Raw genomic sequence first — 21,099 nt, forward strand, 5'->3', positions numbered from 1 at the left:
TGTGGTGTAATATATATAAAAGATCATTTTATTTATCATAAAAAGGCTTGGGTTTCATTATCCTAAACTATTGCTCAGTCTCCCCAAGGCACTGCCTAAGGTATGCTGTCTCATCTATTCTGTGTCTGAAATAGAAAAGTCATACCAGTCCATTTTCTCTTTAGCAAGCAGAATTAAATTAAGAGAAAAAAGATTGAACTTCGTAGAAAAAGCAATAGTAAAACAGATTATAATTAAAATAAGGTGAAAGTTTATGGAGTCACATTGAGAGTCGTCTTGAGTCTATGTATATGGTTACATTTTTGCTTAGTTACTTACATTCTCCTTAAATTAGGTCCCGGGGGATAAGAGATTAGAAATATGGTTATGTTATGACTCTCCAAAAGGAAATCGCAAAGTGAGAGATAAGAAGGAAAGAGAAAGACAGTGGAGGAGTCATCAAATCACTTGTGGGATGGGCTAATGCAGAATAGCAGCAGTAGCGCTGGATTCCCAAGCTTTTTGCCTGCTTTAAAATGATTATTTGAAATAAAGATGATGACACTTAAAGAGTTCTTTAAATATTATTTTAAAAGAGTGATTTGCCCCATACTTGTAATAGTTTATATGATAAAATTTAAAATACTCTCAATGAATAAAAGACTTATACTACATTAAAAAATTGACATTTTGCTGCTTAATTTTTGGTGATGTTAGGTAAAAGAGAGATTCCTCTACTATCTCAGAGTATGTGACATGGTAGTAAAATCCAAATGAAATGAATAAGAAGATACAGAAAGGACAGCAACAATAAAGAAATAGCAAGAAATTATCAAGCCCAATTTTGCATTTCAGAGATAAATTGAAAACTGAAGTGTTGGGTTGACTTTCTTAAGGCCGTTCAGAGTGTTAATAGCAAAATTTTGATATACTGACAAAAAGTTTTGTGCCCCTTCATTTATTCATTTATAATTTGGTACCATCACTATCTTTGCACCATCTGACTAATCAGCAGATATTTGATCCTATCAAAAATGTTCATAAGACATTTGGTCCTGTCCAAAATAATCTAGCATGAACCAAATATGCATGTTTAGATAAACACCTTCAGACTTACTGTCTTTTATTTACTCAAATGTAATACTTCTAATGTTCAAAGTTTCCATTCAGAAACATTGACAATTTCACCTTCTCTAATAGCTCATTGTCTGCCATAAATAAGAAGCTTACTAACCAAGGATGACAGCCCAGCCTGGAATCAGTGGGGATGGTATTCTGACATCAGTCCAAAATCACTGATGGTAAACTTCACTCCTAAGAGGCTTAGTGCCTGCTTATGGTCCTGGCTGCATTCACAGGATCTTATTCAGATGAGTTTAGGATCTGCTCTCCTGAGCTTGCCAGTGATACAAAAGGCAGAATGAATGATCGTAGAAAGTAAGAGCCTTGGTGTGGGATTGATCTCAGCTTGACTGCTGATTACTATCCTTACTTGCTGTGTGATCCTGGGTATTCTTTTGTCTTCTAAGTTTATCTGTACTACAGATTCCTCCTATGTAGAACAGGGATTACCATACCTCTTGCCAGTGTTGTTGTGATGACAGTCTATGATCTTGTAAATTGTCTAGTGGAAGAGGCACAACAGAGAATTCTTCTTAAGTAATAATTCTCTTTTCTTTCTGCTTCAGCTTAGCCTCTGATCTCCCATTGAATTTCTACACTGAGCAAAGTCAGGGAGTTTCCTCCGATGCTGTGACTGTTTTGATGGTACGAAAGCCCCTGCTTTTCTTTATGCGAGCTCAGTCATTATCACTGGTGTACTCTTCCTTCATTTCAGTTAAAAAACAAACAATTATTTAGAAAGACTGCCATTCTTACTGCTAAAGATGATAACATTTAAATAACTCAATTTCATTTTTAATATGTTATAATAGTACATGACTTCCTGGCAACTACTGATGTTTGAGTGGTCTAGGAGTGAAAAAGCCTACTTCTGACTAAAAATTGTGAGTAAGCCAGACTTTTTTGCTTTTAATGTGTTAACTTTGATATAGCAAACTTTTCCCTTTTATCATGTTGGAAATTTTTTTTCAACACTCAAGTGTTGTTCTAGATTATCTGTGATGTTTCAGAATATAATCTTTTTAAGTATAAGTTTATGACCACTAAGAATGGTATTCTTTGGTTATATTTTATATTATTATAGTTAGTAACAATATATTGCTTATGGTTATTAATGTTTTTCATTATGTGAGTATTTATAAACAATAGGGATAGTAGAATCAGATTACATTACCACATTATCTTAATAGCATGGAACAATTTATTTGATAAGAATTGAATAATAGGTAGTACCTTTCATTTACTGATGTTCTATTTCATGCAGCATAATTTGGATTCCATGATAGCTGATTATGAAAAGCTTCCCCTTGATATATTTCCAATAGAAAAATATTTTGTCTCCATAAACATCAACACATAAATAAGAAATTGATGAAGAAGTTTCCCTGTTGTCTTTCAACTGTACTAAGACAAAATATACACCTTTTTTTTTTTTACAAACTATTGAAATATCATGTTAAACGGCATTCATTTTAAACCCAAGGTATGAAATTTCTCCAAGTGTTTTAGCTGAGTCTTTTACAGTGACAAAATACTACACCTCCAGCCTCAAGTTTTAACTACAACTTTTCTCTAGGGTCTTCAATTTTAATCCTACATTGTAATAATTAACCATTTAGGTAGTTGCTATTACTGTGTTCAGCTACCAAAAAAACAGAGTATCTTGTAAAAAGGGAAATAACACATATGAAATACAGCAAAGGGAAAGAGAGAGAGGTTTAAGGTATTGGCTCACATGATTGTGGAGGCTTGGAAAGTCCAAACTGTAGGATCGGCCAGTAGGCTGGAGACCCAGGAAGAGTTAATGCTGCAGCTTGAGTCTGAAGCCGGTCTGGAGGCAGAATTCCCTCATTCACAGTGTACTTTATGCTGTTTCCTATTAAGACCTTCGACTAATTGGATGAGACTCAACTATATTATGGAGGATAATCAGCTTTACTCAAAAATCTTTTGATTTAATTTCTTCCTTTTTTCTTTTTTTGAAGCATAGTGAATTTACAATGTTGTAAAAAATCTACTGATTTAAATGTTAATCTCAACTTGAAAATAACTCCCTAGCAACATCCAATAACAGTCTGAACAAATATCTGGGTACTGTGACCTAGCTAAGTTGACACATAAAACTAGCCATCACAGAAGTTAAGCAAGAGTGCAACACTGAATAAATGCTCAGAGTGAGTAATTTTGGCTCAGTCCCACTAGGTAGCTCTAAACACAGCCTCTGTGTGTGTGTGTGTGTGTGTGTGTGTGTGTATATATATATATATATATATATATATATATATATATATGTATATCCTCTTTCTCCTGCAATTGTTAGTCCAAGGCTGCTCCTCAGGGGCCTTAATTCGTTAGTACTTGTGTGAGCCGACAAAGCAATCCCAGAAGCCTGAGGGCATTCCTCTAACAAAGAGGTCCAAGAGTGACAGAATGTCTGGAGCCAGTGTGTCCTCTGAAAAGTAAAGAGATCCAGTGGTTCACTGGCATCATTTGCATGTGCATAAGGGGTTGGGGAAAACACATGAGGTTTAAGGTACAGTCTGGGTCTAAATCATGAAGGTTTTTTGGGATATATAAAAGAATATGGATTTCATATAAAGGTAGGATAGTGCCAGGCTTATCAGTGTCAGTCTTTCTGAGGAATTATCATTTGAAATAATATTTATTATCCTTGGAGTCTCTAATTAAGGAGGTCTAAGCTTGGGCATGTAATGTTTTTAGGATTGATGTTTCAGGCAGGAGACTTCTTGAAAGATTTGCACAGGGGCAGAACATGATCATATTTGTACTTTACAAATAGCACACTTGTAGCAGCTTGAAAGAAGGCAAAGCTGGAAGGAAAAATACTACTTTAGGACAAATACAATAGTGTGTTTATGTGAAAGGGAGATTCAGGATACATTTAGGTGGCAAATTTGACAAAATTGTCTAAAGTGGGGTGAGAAAGAGAAGGATTTGTCAATGATAATTTCTGAGTCATTGGCATGGGAGATGGAAGTGATAGTGATGCCAGACCCTGAAATATAAAAGCCGGAGGTAGAATTTGGTGGGGAAAATAGTGAAGGAGGTCTGAAGTATCAGTGGGACATCAAGGAAGAGATGACTATGAATTAGTGTCTTAGTCTAGACTGCTATAGCAAAATACCACAGATAAGGTGGTTTTTATAGAACAAAAATCTATTTCTCGTGGTTCTGGAGATGGAGATCTGAGGTCAGAGGGCCAGCATGGTCAGGCTGCAGACTTCTTCTGTCTTCACTTGGTAGCAGGGGCAAGGGAGCTCACTTGGGGCTCTGTTCTAAGGGCATTAATCTCGTTCACGAGGGCTCTGCTCTCATGATCTCATCACCTTCCAAAGATCTTGCCTCCTAAGACCACCACACTGGGCATTAAAGTTTCAAACCTGAACTTTGGAGGGACACAAACATTCAGATCATAGCAGTTAGAAAGTATCTGAATGGAAGGTTCTTGACTGAAGGTAAAGTTTTTTTGAGTTCTTAGTATAGATCAGGCATTAACAAACTATGGCCCACAGACGAAATCCATCCTACCAAGTGTTTTTGTAAACAAAATTTTATTGAAACAAACACACTCATTTGTTTACGAATAGTCTCTGGCAGCTTTCCATCTGTACAACAGAATTGAGCACAGATACCCCTGTGGTGGCCGAGAACATACGGCCCATGTAGCCAGAAATACTTCCTATGTGACTCTTTTCATAAAAAGTATGCAGACTCCTGGTGTAGATGGATAGTGGTTGGATCTCTGGATGTGGACAAGTTGCCTAGAGAATGTATGTGATGAGAATAGAAATGGCTGAGCAGCAACGTTTAATGACCAGGAAGAAAAAAAGAACAGAAGTCGACTAAAAACCAAAGACTTAGTGAAACAAAAAATGGTCTTAAAATGCAATAGTCTGAAAATCTCTGTCTCTTTGAGCCATGTTTCCCCCAGTCACCAAGGAGCTGAGGGAGGAAGAGAAACAGGCAGAATGCTTCTTCCCATTTTCTTTCCTACTTTGGCCTCTCCTGTCTCTCTTCTACAACATGCTTTCAAGAAATAAGGTATTTGGTGGAGGAAAAAAACAGAGATCATCCTGGAATCATTCTAACCTTTTCTGAGAAGTACAAAGAAATAAAAAGCCCCTCTGAGCCTGGAGCCCATTGAAGGTCTCAGCCAGCTGCAGGCCTTCTGCATCGATGTCAGTCACACGTTCTATTTTGCTTCCACATTTCTCTTATCCCTTCCCTTTTGTTGACTTCACGTGGGCTTTTTCTCAGGAAAAAAAAAAAGAGCACAGCATTTTGCCTAGGAAATAGTATCCTGTTTCCTTTGCAGGGAGCTGTACACTTGGCAGCAGTAATGCAAATGTGCTGTCCAGACTAGATGCCCACCAAAGCTGTCACTTGTTTGAAAGAGAGCCCTCTATTTGACTAGAAGAGACAGGGGCCAAATGAGCTGGATTCTTCCTGTGCCAGCCAGCAGTGCGGTTACAGGAGCAGAGGCTGGAGAAGGACAAGGTAGTCACTCACCCCTGCACACAGGTACCATGGCCTTGAGATAGTTGACTGTACTTGGGTCCCTGCCCGACACAGCAGTGTAGACTTTCATAAATGACTGTAATTCATTGGTGGTTTGTTGAGGCTGCTGAACACAGTTTTTGAAAGGCATGATTCTTTGTGTCTCCTGATAAAGTCTCATGGTTTCCATAATCTTTGGAATTTATAATCTTTAGGTAATGCACTTTGTAGAACAGCAGGAAAGTGACAATTTGCAAACCTCCTTTTCTCCTCTGATGAGTTTAAAAATGCTGTCGTTTCTTTCAACTGTTGGAAATGGAACTTCCCCCATGTTTAAGCAGCAGTGTTCGCTTTTCATGCTGAAAAGCAATGCATTGTCAGAAATGGACATCTTGCTATGAATAAAGATGACAAATGAGTAAGTGACTCAGAAATATGCCTGACAAGTGGGAAACAGTTTGAATATGGAGTTTATAGACTCTTCTGCCATCAACTTGGGAGACCAAAGAAGTCTGGGTGCAATGCTAACCAACAGGTACATGGACGGTAGCTCCCAGAGTGTTCTCATACTCCTCCAGTTGACAAAAGAACCTCTTCAGTGTGCTCTTGCTTGGGAGATTATGATTCATTTCTCCGTTAGCTTGGACATGATTTGATCCTGCTCCAAGTTGGCATAGCCTCAGCAACCCTCTACCATCAGAATCCTGCTCATAGGAAATAGCTGGAGACCATTTTTTGAACAAATGTCTTCTAAGTACTGAAGTTAAGTGTCCTCTGTGGGCCCCACCGATATGCTACTGCAGAGACACTCACTGACACCTGAGAGCTGATTCTGAGATCTGGGGCATGAAACAGAAGCCTGAGAGAAAGCCTCCAAGGTCCCCTGTGTCCTCCTAGGAAGGGCTTGATGGTAAACGTTCTAGTTCTCATTCTCCTTGCCCTTGAAAGTTGCTGAATGAATTAAATAATGCAGTGTGGAATTCCCGACAGTGTAAAACTCAACAGTGTCTGTTTTTACCATAAAACAGATTGCTGCTATTCATAGGATGTACCTGGTGCTTGTTTTTCTATGTGGCTAAGGTGGATATGCTTGTTGCCCTGTACTTGACTTGTCCTTTGATTTCATATTGGATCTTGCTATTAGATATTGTTATTAGATCAGTATTCAGAAAATGGTTTCTTGTGTCCTTCTCACTCACGTGCAATACAGACATATTGTACTATTCATTTTCTCCATCTTTTCTTGCATCTTTCCTTATTAAAATTTTACCTATGAGTAAATATAGAGAGGAAGTGGAAGTCACTATAAATTCATATGCCCAAGCATAGCAATAGTTTGTAATTGCCACACCAGTTAAGTGCGGGTCAGGACAGCACCAGCCGTCACTCACAAAAGGCTTCCTCACAGATCACAGAGATCAAGGGTTCTGAGTTTTCTTATGTGTCCCCATAAAGCTTTTTTTTTTCTTAACATAGGAAGGTACTAGAAATGCAAGAGTATGAAAATGATGTTATCAAAGGCTAAAGTTATAACCCCTCTATTTTAGGGAAAAGGCAATTTTTGTGAATTTCTGCCACATTTCACAGTTGGTGGTGGCACATGGGAGTATGGCTGCCTAGATACCAGGAACCTGGATAAGGCAAATGAGAAAAGAGAGGGCTCAGCACGTGATGCCACAAGTGTGTGCCAACTTGGGTAACACTTTTTCGTGTACACTTTTTGTTTTTCCTCTGTCTGGGAACTAGTGCAGGAAGTCTAAAAGAGGAAAACAAACCCAGATCTTCCCTGCTTATTTTTAGTTCACTATGCTACTTTTCCACCGTAGGAGAAGTACTTTGCCGGTGGCTTGGTCGGTCATTTTTTCACTCATTCATTCATTTATTCATTTATCAGCCAGAATTTTCCACAGGTCTCATTGTGAGAAGAGCTACAAAATTAACTGCTTCAGAAAATATTAGGACAGATCCTGTTCCCCAGGACTTTACAATTTTAATATGTTTTACAAGAACTTGTCTATCCACGTTACTTTAAATCAATGATACTCAATGGTGGTGGTGGGGTAGGGACAGCTGGCCCCTGGGAGACATTTGGCAATGTCTGGAGGCTGAGTGCTCCCGGCATGCAGTGAGTAGATGGCAGAAATGCTGCTAAATATTCCACAATGCACAGGAAAACCCCAACAAAGTATAATATGGCCCCAAGTGAGAAAATCCTGTACTAAACTCTTGCTTTGAACAAAATTTATCCTTTACTTAGCACAATTCTTTATGTATAATAAAGGTATCTGCTATTTTGTTCAGCAACTAATAGAGGTTCTTAACACATTGTATAGTATTTAATGAATATTTGTCAAAAGGATTAATATATATTAAACTGGATTAAATTTAATGATGTGGAAGGAAGAACAATGGCTCTGGGAGTAGAACTGGGTTGGAATCTTAGCTCCAAAATTAAATGTTTGTGTAGCCTTAATCAAGTTACTTAACATTTCAGAGTCTTAACTTTATACTAGTATAGGACATAAGTGCCCAGTACTTAGGAGAAAATTAAATATCATGTATGTAAAGCCTCTGGCACATATTAGTTCCTTATATGATGTCCTTTTTTCTTCTATGTCTGGATAAATTTCCCAAGAGTGAATTGATAGCTTTTCAAATTGACAATTCTACATTAGTTATTCTATAAAATATTAGTTATTGGGTGTGTGCCTTGTTTTCTTTGAAATTTCACCTCTTGTGAAACCAAGATGATTCTGGCTATTGTTTCTTTTTTATTTCTATTGTTGTTATAGCTTACAGTAAAGGGATTGAGAATGTACTTGGAGCTATAGGCTGGTACCTGTTCTTTGTGTGCAAGAAACATAAGCACTGAATGTTCCAGATGGTACCACAGATGCAGAAAGGTTAAGAGATGTAATCAATTGTCATACCAGGGAGGCATTTAGTGTGATTTTGAGTTTATTGTGAGTCCCCACTGACTGCATTAGAATGTCATGTTCTGTGACGGGATAGTAATAGATGAGATGCCTGCTCCTCTCTGCTCTTCTGGGCAAGTAAGGGGGAAGCTCAGCAGTGAACTGCCTCACTCAGTGGCCCGGACTGCCGTGGTGTCCACTAACTTGCACTCACACTCTTCTTTAATTCACAGTTCAAGCATTTAAGCACATGCCTCCATATCTGCTCTGTGAGCTGAGCAAATTAATCATAACAGGAAAACAGTATTCCAGAAAACTATCATGGGAGAGGTTGAGGAGAGGGAGAAGTTTCCAATTGTGAAGGAGTAAGCTCAGAGGTCACCCTTTAAGCAGGAAAGCAGTATCCAGGGAGGTAGTCACTTGGTAATAGGAGTTCATTTTTACGTAAATTTGGGAATCCATAATTTAGGGAAGGTTATGTTTCAAAAGTCCTCTTCCATACGCACAATAGAATAGCATGTATTATATGGGAAGACAAATAGCCTTAAACCACCTAAAACCTTTTGAAAAATTAGTGATTTTTAAGCAAGCCTAGGTTGTGTAATTTCCTTCTTGATGGCTATACTTTTGAGAATGTAATTTGATATGTACATCCCTTAGAATATGGTGGCTCAACCATTCAGTGGTATTAGAAAATGTGAAAAAAAAAGAAAATTAGAAAAATTTTTAAATCAGAAAAATTCAAAAAAGAAATAAATGTAAAAGTTTTGAATAAGAGAGGACATGCGAAGTTATTATTCTTATAAATACATGAAATAATTCCATATTAAAATGGCTTATATAAAGTGTTTCACTTGATATAATATGGTGGAAATTGAAGGTAAAAATTCTGAAGTTGAACTATTGTCAGTTTTAAGTATGGTCCTCATGTGCTTTCAATGCAATTGCTCTCAGCTGGGATGCTCAAATTTGATAAATTTCTGCTAATTTTTGACCTAATATCAAGTGATACTATAGTTAAAGAATAAATTGCTTACACAGAAGTGTCTTAGCTGATGTTGTTTGTTGATAATCTGTTAAATCTTCCCAGATAAATTAAATCAAATGTGTGAAGTACTTTGAAAGATTATTTATAATTATTACATTAAAAGGGAAGTACAATTTTTTTTAACCACAATTCCCTTAGAATACCAGTGTTATTAAAAATTCTAAAAGGCTTGAAGTAAAAAAGCAAAAGGGCTTAATTGTCTTCCTTGGTTTTCTTGAATTTATGGAATATATTTTCATCTTTTAGTCATAGTTCTGTTTTTAAATAACTCTGTTCTGCTCTGTGAGAGACATTTCAGTTCTAAATGTATAAAACCAAATTATCTCTTAACCCTCATTTTCAAACTGCAGTTCAATCAGTATACTCCAGATGGCACACAATGATGATAAAATTATGCATATGTTACATTGAGGGATTGAATATGCAAACAGAAGGAGCTGGTTAACTAAGGCTTTCAAATTGCCTTCAGGACTTTATTGTTCTCCTACAAAATGAAAAAAAACACCAATAGTGTTTTGCCTGGTTTTAGGATTTGACATTTTTTAATATGGTAAATGAAATGCAACTATAGTCCATAAGAGTCCATGTGAAATTTTGCCAATGTCAATATAAAAGCTAAAGTTTCCCCCCCTACACAAGTCAGTACATAAGGGATGCATTTTTACCTTAGTTTATTACCAATATTTCTCAGATAATACTATACTTATGAGGTAATACAGGGGGAAAACAATCAAAATCAATATATTTCACACATTAATAAGCATTTTTTTGTTGTTGTTCTAAATATATGATTAGGGAAGCAGGTCACTCACTTTTGTGCATCATCTTAGAAAACCATGATACTATTGGGAGAAATAAATATATAGAAAAAAATAAAGCAAACAAAAGTCATTCAGCTCTGATACCCAAAGGGTTATCAACTCTTTCACTATTGAATACTTCCTTTACATCTCTAGAGTTCCACAGCGTAAAAGCTAGTCAACAGCTCCTTATTTGGGGCTATAAGCATAGTTAAAGAAGTGATATATTTGTCAATTTATTATTACACTGTCATCCCCAGAAATTCTACTCAGTTCCAATGGCAACAGCTCTGTTTTCATAAAAGGTATGTCCATATATTTTAGATAAGTGTTAGCATAGTTTCTGAAGATTAAGAAAATTGATGATGGCTCAGTAGTAAAGCCTTCAATAAATAGGAGGGGTAGTCCACTTTTATTAGTGCTAGTTGTACAAGTAAAAATGGGATCACGTATTACCATCTTACGTGTTTTCTTCGACCCCTCAACATCTAGCCAAAAGTTACTATTTTAAAGTGTTTAGTCCTACTGCCTAAGATCAATTTGTGTGAATTGGTGACTTTTTTTTCCCCCCAGTCATCTAAATTGGGGAAGTCCTTTATTCATAGGGGAAATTAGGTGTGTTTTTTCTCTATGGTTTCATGCATTGATTTTGATGACCATTTCATGCTGAAGGAGTTTTCAGAGTAGAACAATTCAGAATCCATGAATAGTAATTGAGCCCTTTAGTTCTGCTGTAAACTTAAAACCATTATTCTCCATTTAAAGCAGACAAATCATGTTGCTCTACAGAACACTGCTCTGTCATTTTAGTTTTTTGTGTGGTGGCTGTTTCCAGTGAGCTGGGCTGGAATATTAAGCTCTCTCTGCTTCCTGGGCTGTCTCTTGCCGTGCTGGGGACATTTAGGGTTCTGTCTGAAATGGGCAAAAAGCAATTCTGTTGTTCATAAAGAATAACTTGTAAGCTGGTGTGGGTGCCTGCACGCTCTTTATTTTGTGAAAAGAATGTGCTATTTGCCAGGCTTTAAATCTCTGGCAACTGGCTTGCTGAATCTCAACTTAAATGCACTGTCGTGCATAAACAATCAAATGTAAAACATGATAAAAGTGTCCTCTCCTGACTGCGCCTCTCACTCCAAACACATCAGCTTGATACACTGTTCTACGTAGATGGAATTGTATCTGTCAGAAACTAATTTAAGTGTCATGTAAAAACAAGAATTAATAGAAGTTTAACATGAGAAAATATTGCTTTTAATATGAAAAATGGACTTCTGCATTTGAAAAAATGTAGCTGTTACGTTGTGTGCAGAGTGAGGTAGCCAGATGCCCCTGTGCTGGGAGCTCGTGGCAGAGCTGGGATAATTGCTTTCCAACATGAGCTGTCATGTTACAGAAGTGAATATGTGTTTGGATTCTCATGGTCTGTCCTGTGTGCCTGATGGAGAAAAAGTTTGAATAGTTCTAAAACAAAAAAAAACCATTTTTTCCCCAAAAAATTCTTATTGAGCGTTTTCCCCTAGAAATTCCTTTCCTTCTCTGATAGGATATACCCAGTAATATCAATGTTTCACCCGCTGTGTTGCCAGAATTAAAATTCACCATATTCTATTCACCACAAAATACAGCAATTATCTTTTTCTTCTTTTCCCTCACTCTCTGGATTTCCTGGCTATAATGTCTGATTACATTTGGGTCTCTCATATTCTTTTTCTTCTTCTTCTTCTCTCTTTTTTTTTTTTTGGTTTGTTCCTGTACAGTAAACTACACATATTTCAGATGTACAATTTGACAAATTTTGATAGGTGTATACACCAATGAAACCACTATCACAATCAAGATAGCTAACATTTCCATTACTCCCTAAGAGGTGCCATCTTTAAAGTGATTTTTCGACCTACCCTAGTATAAAGTTAACTCATCCAAATTTTGTGCACTTGTTTTTAAGATACCGTATGTTAATATTCACTAAACAGATATTGTTTATTTTTTGTGACATATTGATTCTTATTTCATGACATTTCTAAATGAATTAACATTTCATATTATCACTATGTATTTGTGGACTTTATTGGTTACTTTCAGAAAAATAATGATAGCTAACAACAGTAGAGTTCTGAAAGCTCTTCTCTTTTCTTCCTTTTCCTTCCTTCCTTCCTACTTCCCTCCCTCCTCCTTCCTTCCTTCTTCATTCCCTTTCTTTCTCCATAATGTCTTTTCCTTACAATATAAAGCAAAATAAAATATTTCTGGCAAGATGTTAAATTTATCTGAAAATTACATTAAATTTTTTGATGACTATCAGGAGCCAAAGATTAATGACATACTTCTTACACAACATGGCTCCAACATCAAACCTCCTACTTTATTTGATACTCAGCAGCAGCAAAAACAAGAACAAGAACAAGGGCATAATAGCAATGTGTTCCAAAAGTGGAAGAAAAACAGACCAAAATGGATTTGCTGGGAGAATGTGTAAGATGTGACATTTTTTTCTTTTTTCTTTCTCTTTTTCCTTTTTTTTTCAAGATAAGGAATGTGATTTTATTGTAGTATAGACAGTTTACAATGTTGTGTCAGTTTCTGGTGTACAGTGTGTTTCAGTCATACATCTTAATAAATCTTTAAGTGTATTTTTATCTGCTAAGGAACTCTGACTTAGTTGGTGAATATATAGCCTCACACCTGCAGTAACATGTGACTCCACAGTGGAAATAAAAGCATGACAGATTTATCAGATGATTTATGTTGATGACATAATCTGGAAGCATAGAAAAGTAGTCACACTATGCTGAGGTCTTCTGCCATTCTGCATGAGCAAGGAGGTTAATGGACAAAAGGTCAAAAGCAATTATTTCCTTCATGCAGAAGATTCTTTGAATGGACTTGGGCTACTCAAGAGGGTTGCCAGATAAAGTGTAGGACACCTAGTTAAATTTGAACAAATAGCTAAAACAAATAACTTTTATTCTAAGTACGTCATGAATATTGCATGTGGCATAGCTATGCTAAAAATTTTACCGTTTATCTAAAACTCAATTGTAGCTGGATGTTGTGTGTTTTCCTTCATTAAATCTGGCAGCCCTAGTGTACAGACATCCTTGAGTGGTAGGGGGAGGAGCTCCAGACTGGTCCTCAGCCTCTCTTGTGTAACTTCTGCTTCTTGATTCACACTCCAACATGGGAGGAGTGGGGTTGAGGCCAGAGTCATCAGATCTAAGGAGGATAGGCTAAGCATCCTTGTGTCTAAAAACAACCGTACAAAAACTTAGGGAGAGAAGGGTCAACAAGATGCAGCATCAACACTTGGCTTATTAAATCACCGTGACCACAGAAATAACACACAGGCTCTACCCTCAGCGATTGGCCCTGTGCTGATCAGACGAGCACCTAAGGAGGTAGTGTGGGTTGGGTTATTAATAAACAGTGAAGAAACTAACATAAGTGGGGACTCTCACCCAACCAACTGTTCTCTTCTGCTTCCCTTGAAGATACTTTCCCGCAAAGGTGAGTAAGGGGTGGGAAGCGGTGGAAACTCCAATCTGGCACGTTTCCATTTCTCTTGGAGACTGCTTCTCAGTACAAGTGCTATTACCAGTCTTTGGGCTAAGTCACACAGTATTCAAGTTCATTTTATACTAAAAAGTAACTATTTGAGTGCCAAAAATAAATTGAGGTGCCTTGTCAATCCTCTAAACCGGTACTCCCCTTCTTCCATTTTCATACTGGAAAGCAAGGCATAGAAAGGTTAAAATATATCCAAGGTCACAAATCCAGAAAATGAAGGAGCAGGGATTAGAATCCAGATGTAATAAGAAAGCTTTTACGGCTGAGTAGCTATATAAGAAAAATCAAAATTACTCCACAGTAGCTTGAGCTATATAGTGTTTGAAGGGTTATTATTTTGACTAGTTTTATTTTTTTTTTGTCATTCTTTAAAGTAACCCACATACGGGTCCTGGACCTTGAGTACAATATCCCTAGAATTTAAACTGAAACAAGAACCAATGATAAGGTTCTGGGAAAACATTCTGATTCAGATGCTAAGTTTTCACACTATTAGCTATCATAATTCATGTTCTACTGTCGGTTACTCTATTTAAATAATGCAGGTGATAATGCTGCCTACCCCACTGAGATATTGTAGGAATAACAATGGAAGCAAAAAACATACCCCCAAATAATGCAAAGCTCCTTTCGTATGTATGAACTACGTAGGGCTATATGAAGATGAAATACCCACAATAGCTCTCTGATAGACATAAATGTGGATGCTTCTATCCATTCACCCACTCTGCAGATAATTACCAGGAAAAATGTGGCTTTTATCCTTAGTGAGAGGGCATATAAATTCAAAACAGGCAGATGTGACTTTTTTTCTTAGAGAAAATTACTGAATTCATACATTTTTTAGCAACAGAGAAGTTAGATGAAGTTACTTTAAAAATTAGTTAAAATGCAAACCCTGGCCTGCCTTACAATCAGTTTTTCAGAGAAGTATGAACAGGACTTTAGAATTTAAAGATTGTAATTTGAATGAATATTAATGCTCAAGTGTGTGAAGCGCAGAGGTAACTTGACCTCGGACCTCACACGGTGTACAAAGTAGCTGCTTAGCTGGGAAAACCAATTTTTCACCTTTTTTTTTTTTTGTCAGAAATAGGAGACACTCCACTATAGGCTGGATTTTGTACCTTGTAGAGGTCAAATCAGTGTCTGCTTGAAAAATTCATGATCCAGAAAAGGTAATTTTTAATGAATATTTATGAGCGATGTCCTTTCTTATCAGAGCTGTGCAAGTTTTCTGAAGCTCGCCACTAAGACTGGCTTGTGATTTTTAGCAAAAAACCTCTGAATCAAAACGAGGAAAACGGACTTGATATACCGTCGTCTGACTCATTTTGGCTGCTTCTGCTACGCATCATCACTGCATATAAAACAACATTGTTCAGTGCCGCTCATATCACCACCGTTGCAGCTTTCTTTCCCTTCCTTTTAGGCTCCAAACACCAACATAGAAGAACAGTGAAAGGACATTATACTCTTTCTATATTTTTTTAAACTTAAAAGTATTTTGCTCCTAAGGTTGCTAAAGACTCAGACTAGATAATAGTAGAACTGTGGTGTTTTTCTCTCTGGGCAGTGGTTCTCGTAGTCAAGATGGAAAAGCAATAGCTTCAGAATACTGAAAAGACTTTCGAGCCAAATCAGGATTTTTCTTGCATTGTCTTTTAAGATCAGCACAAGCCAACAGACAAATCTCTAACAAAGCATCTGTTGGAATTTTCCAGCGTTTATTTACATATATAGTAATATTAGTAATTATATACACATGTATTATTATGGTAATATAATTAATGTATGTATTAATTATATATACATACATTAATCAATCAAAATATTAGATATGAATTGAGAAGTATAAAATAACATGTTGCACTTTCAATTGCTCGAAAAGTGGTAAATACATACATTCAAAAATGTTTCTTTAAGTTATTCTTAATCTAATGGATCATGGACATACAACTGTATCAGGAAAATAATTCAACCTGCCTATAACTGGCAAAGGTTTTAACTTTCAGCTTCTGCCATCTTATAATATGAAATGTCTTCATAGCACAGAATTACTACTTATGGATTTTCCCCTCAAGGTAGCGTGTAATAGACACACATTATCATAGTATTAGTTTTCACATGGTTTCCTGAAATGTTGCTTTGATGAATTAGTATGATAACCTATTTATTATTATAAACATTAGTGGAAGACATGATGAAATGGAATATAGTACCTTATAGAATCAAAACTTTGTCCACGAAGATTACTTCTTCAGCTTTTGTAAAGATGAAAGTGTCTGTTATAAATGTGCAGTACCAAATATAAATCATGTTTATTATTTTCAGTGTCTGTTGCTTTTTAGCATTCTGAAGCATGGGAATTTGAAGACTACAAAATACCAAAAATATAAATACATCTAGAGAATTGGACTGAACCAAATACTGTGCGCCCAACTCCCTTTCATCCCCAGGCCTCCGCGTCAGCTGTAATGCTTTGTCTGGGTGCTCACTCCTTTCGTACCACAACTCAGTCAGGCTCCGTACATAGATTCTATAACTCCTGCTCACCTTCTGGGTCTTAGATTAGATGATACTCCATTCACAGAGTCTAATTTTGCAGCACCAGATCATTGGAATTCCTTGTGCTTGCTCCAGTTATCTTGCTTTTGCCTGGTATTATTACAGTGTGATTGGGAACATCGTCTTGCACACTAAAGGATTGTTCCACAAGGACCAGGACTGAGGTTTGTACTCTCAGATCCTGGCATGTGCCTGCACTCATTTAGTCTGTCTTTATTTACTGAAGGCCTACTAAGTGCCAGACAGTGTTTGGAGCACTGGAAATAGAAACATGTACCAGACAGAAAATATATGAGATGAGTTAACAAAAAAGAAAGAAAAGACATGATTGCAGATTCGTATGTTTTTCAGAACATACCCTCAGGAAAAAGAACATGGTTGTAATATGGGGTGATTGGATGGGGATGGGATAGCAAATTTAGATGAGATGAAATTGTACCTCTTGATTTCTAAGCCTCTCCCTCTCTAGGATATCTCTTTAGTACTTTCCTGATTCTTATCTTTCTCTTACCTCCAGTAATCTAAATATCCACTGAGTATAAAATGGGCTTTAAACATATGTTTCCATATGAGTAAAACCTCCCAACTGCTCCGTAGGAGTTTTGAAATGTAAAATTAGAAATAATTTATAAAACAAAGTGTCTGATTTTTAAATTTCTCTTTTCTTTGTGTTTGTTTAAAATAGACGAATTTATTCATAGACTCGAACATCCATGTGATATCCCAGGTACCATGGTACTTCATAGGAAATGCTTACTGGAAGGGAGAGTGTTAACTGTATTGGTGAACACTAATGACCTCATATGCATATTTTTATTGAAACTCCTTCTTACTATTACTTCTTGGTCATTTTTCTTATTCGTGTACCATATTACAATTTCCCTTCATACAAGAGACAGACAAGAGTCAGGTAATAAATGGAGTCCTGGCTCAGATGTGTTCATGGACCTCTCCAGGAGTCCTTTCTTCAATCTGGAGTGTGGAACGGACATCTTTGGTTATTGGCAAACCTTGGCTTCAGTTTCTTTGCTTATAGTATAAGAGCAGACAGAGTAAGGAAAACCAAGTGAAAGTCCTTCAAACTGAATCCGCAGCCAATACGGTAAATTAAGATCTAATTATCAGTGACACTTTTAAAGAATGCAGATATAGTGATTCGCATGCCACCTCCATTTAATTTGCTAGCCTGGCCACCACCAAACACAGATACAGGATGACAGTGAACTACTGAAAATTCAAGCAAGTATTTGTTCCTTTTGCAGCTGCTGCGCTTCAGGCCGTATCTTGGCTAGAGCATATTAACATGGATTCAGGTGCCTGGGATGTGGCCATTGATTTGATAAATGAATCTTTTCTTTTCCCATGAGTAAGGAGAGCCAGAAGTGGTTCACATTCACGCATGGCAGAGAGGGGATATATCTGCAGTCTTGCCCCGAGTCTGTGTGCACTCTCCTTCATCCTGTAGTTTAGACATCAGCAGACAACACAATGTTTCACTCTATTGATTATACCGTGTAATCAGACCAGATGAGCAAGAATTTGCAAGTATGTTGAAAGCATTTTAAATACATAGACATGCCATAAAGTGGGGGAAAAAACCTGCAAGGATTTAGGGATGCATCGCATTAGTGCTCTGTGACATGCTAGGGATTCCCTCCAAAGTAAAAGCCGAATTACTGCATCCTATACCTCCCACCATTAAGAAGGAAGCAAACACCCTGTAGGTCTCTTTGGGTTTGAGAGCAGCAGATTCTACATTTAGAAATACTTCTCTAATCCATTTACTGAGTAACAAGGAACGCTTCTAGTTTGAGACAGATCCAGAAAAGAGCCCTGAAGAAGGTCCAGGCTGTGGTGCAAGTAGTGCTGCTACTTGGGCTGAAAATGAACTGCTTTTGCGTGAGAGCTCAAACCAGGGGTGGCCTCAAAGGCTGGCTATATCATAGGTTCTCTCAATGAGTGGAGCTTTATGCAGTGCACCTGATAATACACTGCGAATGGAAAGGCTAGTTGTTTGAGAAAAAATATGTAAGAAGTCATGGGCCACAGTGAATGGCTTGGTTTGTTGTTCTGGGGCCTGGAGGAGGAGAGGTAGGGAACATCCAGTTCTGAGGGAGAGGTGTGTAGATAGACCTCTGGGGTGTTTTAACATTTTTGTGTGGTATGTTAACTCTCACCAGAGTTAGAAAGAGTGTGCTAAATAATCAGCTATGCAAAAATGACTCAACCAGTTGATGTCTGGCAGCCTCTGACACTGACCAACCCAATTCTGGCACAATGGGTGCATGAATAGCATAGCTGTGGTGACAGCGATGCAAGCTATGCATGGGCCTGACCGCATTGGCGTCTTCCACCAAGGCGAATCTGGCATTGCTGATACCTGATCTCTTAACAAAAGAGAGCAGTGCTGAGACCTGTGGCACAATGACTTGACACCAGCCACATGGTAGCAAATTAATTACATTTAACCTCTTCCTCCCTGGAAAGAGCAGTGATTTGTTTTGCTAGGAATCAACACGTACTTCATCATGGATTTATCATTCCTATAATCTGTGACTAATTTCATGGTCATTCGACCTGCTTAGTCACACAGGGCCCAAGCTCAGAAGGGCCCCATACTTGGTTTATTGTTATTCTGTTGCCACCTTACAATTCTTCAGAATTGTTGAACAAGGGACCCCACCTTTTCATTTTGCTTGTGCTCAGCAAATTATGTAGCTGGTCCTGCTGCAGTCTGGGTCAGTCTTTCTACCTGCAAATTTACAAATAGATTAATTCATTAACTGGATCCTGTGTAACATCAGGAAAGATCAAGCTACTTGCATTAAAGCCATGACGCAGCATCCACTGGTCCTATCACACACCCAGGGGCTGCTGGTTTGGGAGAACAATGTAGAACTGTGATAAGCATGGCTGAGTTGCCGGTTTAGAGATGATGTCTGGAGAGGATAGGGTGCCAGTTTTCAAGACACAGTATAGAAAATCTGTTTCCTCAGAAGGATAAACAGGAGGACACTGGATCCAGGAACAAGGGACAGAAGTAAAAATGTTCCCATTTACCATCATTCCCAATGACCCACTTGGGGAATTTGTGCTCTTAATTTCTGCAATGCTCGGCTCTGTGAGTGCAGGGACTTTGAGTCTCCAGAGTGGAATGCTTCTGCCAGGGGACACAATACAAGTCCCATTTCAGTTTCAGCTGTGTCTGCCACTGGGTCAATTCAGACTCCTCTAGCAAGAGACCAATAAGCAAGGAAAGAAATCACCATGCTGATAGGGATAATTGACCTTAACCAGAGGAGGTGTTAGAACTGCCCCTAAATATTGGGAGAAGGGAAGAATATGTATGATATATGGCTCCCAAGTGATCCACAAGTAGTCTCTGATACTCTTTCCCCAATTTTGATAGTAAATAAAAAGTGCCTCAGCTATGGCCAGAGAAAATCATGGTGATTAGAGTCCTTGGGAATGAAGGTATGGGATACCCACCTAGACCTGCCGAGGGACTAGCAAGGGTGGTGGTGGGGAAACTGGATCTTGAAATGCTAATAGAAGAGGGAAAAAGTTCCTATCCAGAATCCCGGAGATGTTTTCAGATACACTGAACTTCTAAAATGAAGCAAAGGGATTGAAGCAGCCCTGGGGTGGAGGGCAGGGGATGATACGGTCCACTGCTCAGATCTTCTTAGTCAGCTCTAAGGCACACATTTCTCAGCTGCCATTGGGTGTTGCCAACTGATGACTCTCAGTCCCTCACATTCAATGTTCATCAAACATGGAAGCTCAAAGCCCAACTCCCTTGCTTCAATTAGGGACAGTTGGCCTCAAAAGGGCCATCTTGGTTCCAGAGCGTGCCAAGTTTGATGCATCCATTGCAATTGCAGAGAAAATTCAATTCCTGCCTCTGTCCAATTCTCCTGCCCTCATTTCCTCATAGGTATTGTGCTGAGAGCACTTCCCAATATACCTCTGCAGACTTTTCTCCATATCAAAGTTATTTTGGGGAGAAAACCTAGCCTAAGACATCAGTAGATGTTGCACCCACATAGTATGTTTTAGAAACACCTAGAGGTTTGGTTTGTTCAAAACAGATCACTGGACTTTATGCTAAGATGTATTCACTGCCATGAAAGTTATTATAGTTTAACTGGAAATATGAAGTTTATACATACAATTATTTCATGTATTCCTCTAGCAAATATATAAATTTATATTGTATGTATAAAGCTATAAGCATGTATAAAGCATATTGAAAAACTATACTGATTTATATGTATTTTATATATGTTATAATATATATGCCAGATAAATATTAAATAATTCAAAATATGCATGACAGCAAAGAAACAGGCATAGCTGCGCAGAGAGGTTGAAATTTAGAGAAATGAGTAAGTGAGGAAGACAATACGAGGGTGATCAGAGACAGAAGATTGAATCCTTAAATGGTAGGGATTAAGTCATTTTCACAAAGATAAGACTGGTCCATTTATGTACCCCAAACGTCTAGAACGGTGTCTGGTATATAATAGGTACCCAACAAATATTTGTTAGGGGAACCAAATTTAGATTAAAACTAAAGGTTTGA

At 37.7% G+C, this 21,099-nt stretch overlaps 1 long non-coding RNA gene across 3 annotated transcripts in view; it reads left to right on the plus strand.

Annotated features, from left to right (window-relative positions):
- Positions 1-1,664: 1,664 nt before the first annotated feature.
- The window catches only part of LOC140698149 (uncharacterized), a 181,271-nt gene continuing 161,836 nt past the window's right edge, over positions 1,665-21,099 (plus strand). For all 3 annotated transcript variants that reach the window (XR_012075695.1, XR_012075696.1, XR_012075697.1), the window contains exons 1-2: positions 1,665-1,746; positions 1,914-1,985. This is a non-coding gene — a long non-coding RNA (uncharacterized lncRNA). The remainder of the gene's footprint in view (positions 1,747-1,913; positions 1,986-21,099) is intronic.

The sequence above is a fragment of the Vicugna pacos genome, chromosome 1 (assembly GCF_048564905.1).
Source record: "Vicugna pacos chromosome 1, VicPac4, whole genome shotgun sequence".
Lineage (NCBI taxonomy): Eukaryota > Metazoa > Chordata > Mammalia > Artiodactyla > Camelidae > Vicugna > Vicugna pacos.